Source organism: Tamandua tetradactyla, chromosome 4 (assembly GCF_023851605.1).
Source record: "Tamandua tetradactyla isolate mTamTet1 chromosome 4, mTamTet1.pri, whole genome shotgun sequence".
Classification (NCBI taxonomy): domain Eukaryota; kingdom Metazoa; phylum Chordata; class Mammalia; order Pilosa; family Myrmecophagidae; genus Tamandua; species Tamandua tetradactyla.
This window is the reverse complement of record NC_135330.1, coordinates 66,485,728-66,488,334: the sequence shown is the minus strand read 5'-3', so window position 1 is coordinate 66,488,334 and position 2,607 is coordinate 66,485,728.

Genomic DNA, 2,607 nt, shown 5'->3' with positions numbered 1-2,607 from the left:
AATAGATGAGCTCGTAGTCATGTAGCAATGGTTCTGGAATAAACAGAAGCAGAATTATTTTTCTATTCTGAGCAATAATCCCAGCTCAGAATAGCAGGGCCCCCCACCTTCCATGTGCCCCAAACCACCAAGCCTGATAAAAATTCCCCCTTCTCTTATGGTTCATAATTTCTCTGAGCTATCTAGACACTTAAGCAGTCACAGAATCATCTTCTCAATGGGAGGCAAAAATATTATATTCTATTAACTGACTTTTGTCAATATCACTCTGCCCAGGTGGTTATTAGACCACGATCCTACCCGCATCCTACATCTGGGATCTGATGCTCAGACTGTGGCCTCTGGGGTTCTCCCACAGCTGCGTGTCTGCACTGCCCTGCTTTATCTCCTGTGCCATCAGCCTGACCTGGACTGCACATCCACCGCGTGGGTAGAATCGTGGATCCTTTGTCCATGCCCTCTGGATGCAGTGCTTCTTTTCGTTCTGTTTTATGGTTGGTTTGCTGCTGCTGTTGTTTTGTCTTCACTCTTGAGTACTGTGCCCCTCAGCTCTTCTTACCCATTGCCTATTTCCTGACTGTAAACCTCGGGCCCCTACTGGACCCATGAAACATGTTAGAGCAAAAGGGACCTCTGGGCTGGTTAATCATAGAATATTAACATTTTTTCATCTATAAAATCCCTGTCTGATAGGATCATCGTGAAGATTAATTGAATAAATATCTGGAAATGCTTGGAGCAATGCTTGGCAAATAACCATCCAATAAATTTGAGAAGTTTCCGTGGTCATCATTGCTATCGCAACCTGAGCTCTCTTGGACATTCCTCTCTATTATCTGGTAGAGACAAACTAAGCAAACTAATTCTGCTTTTGTTTTTGCCTTTGTTTTAAATAATAAAAAATAAGCCTCATCGCTTCCTGAAAGGCATCCCAACAGGCCAACTGGCAAATAAAGAGTGAATTTTCACAGCCAAAGAAAGTCCATTATCACATTCTGCTGTAGCTGTGCACGTCAGTTGTTTTTTTCAACTAAAATAAAGTCTATTGTTATCCCCAAGTTACATATACAATTTTCCTTTCTCCTTCTTTCCAATAATTCAATCAGCTAAAACACTCTATCTGACGAGTGTCTTTTCGGGGGCAAGTCTAGAGAAAAGGAGGCAGAGGGAAGCTGCTTCCATCTTTTAATTAGCAGTCTACACGCTGTCCAGCTGCTGGTCATTGTAGCAAGGGCTGTAAGGGCAACAGGATTCTCTTTCTCCACCCTCTTTGATTTTCTCTCAATTACCGCTCCTTCTCAGCCTCACACCCAACAAAATGTGATTATTTGCATGAAATCAATACCATGATTCACACACAAAAGCCCGGAAAAAATCTGCTATGCAATTGTGTGATTTTTCATGAACCAGACTTCTAAGTGCTTGCCAGCAAGCTAAATTATCCTCTTGTTAAGTGGTATATATTTTTACTTCTCTCTTTCTTCTTTTCCATGTACTTCTTAATATTGATAAGTTTCTCCTGGTTGCAGGGGACATTTGCATTTTTCTTTAGTTCTCTGCATAGCAAGCACTTCAAAGGACCTAACTCCCCCTGCCTTTTTATTTTTCCTTCTCAGTACCTGAATTATCATCAATCTAGACTCCAGTTGAAAAAGTAGAGCCATTTTAGAGCGGAGAGGGGAAGGTTAACTTTAAGAATCTGGATTTTGGATCTAATACCAAAAATCATATTAAGGCTAGGTTTAACCTCTTATTAGTCAATTAATTGAGTAACCAACAGTACTTACTGAGCACCCCTTGATTTTTTAGCCTTGCACTAAGTGCTTTGGTAAGTATTTTTTTTAAAAGAACAGTCTATTGTCGTCAGTTAAATGAAAGTGATCTGTGAACACTATGAATTAAGTGTTCATCTTTGTGGTGTGGGGCAGTGGTGCTGCAGATAAGAACAGGGGTCGTGCAGGTCAGAAAAGTTATCAACAGGTTTACAGAGGAGGAGCAGGGAGATATGGGCCTTGGATTTGGGTGGGATTTGGATGGCAGTAGGGGAAGGAAAATCAGTGCAAGCAAGAGGAAGAAACACACTGATAATTAGACCATGAAGACTTGATTTCAAACGGTCTGGCTCTTCCTGCTTGCACCAGGAGCACTGGGGCACAGTGACATAAGGACCTCAGGCACTCCCAGCCTCCATCTAGCTCAGCACCTGGAGTGGGGAGTTGGTGCCTGTAGGGTGAGGGTAGGTGGGTGAGAGAGTGAGAATGCATTTCCCTGGGTTAGGCAGAGGAGGCGGCAGGATGCAGCAGACTTCATGAAATGAAAGAACATGGCATTTCTTGAAGCCCTTTGTGGAAATAAAGCATACCAACTACACACTTGAACACAGGCTTGTACAGTAATAACTGGAATCATCATATAATACCGTGTTTTAGGGTTTTTGCCTTAATAAATCATGGGTTTATTTGCTATCCTGATGATTAAATGTTATTTTAAAATAAAATTTGGCAGATGAATAATCTATCATTTTGCCTTGCCACAGTATATTTAAACACTCTCCTGTTGTTGCCTATTTATTTTATTCCTAATTCTTCTCCACCACAAATAGTCCTG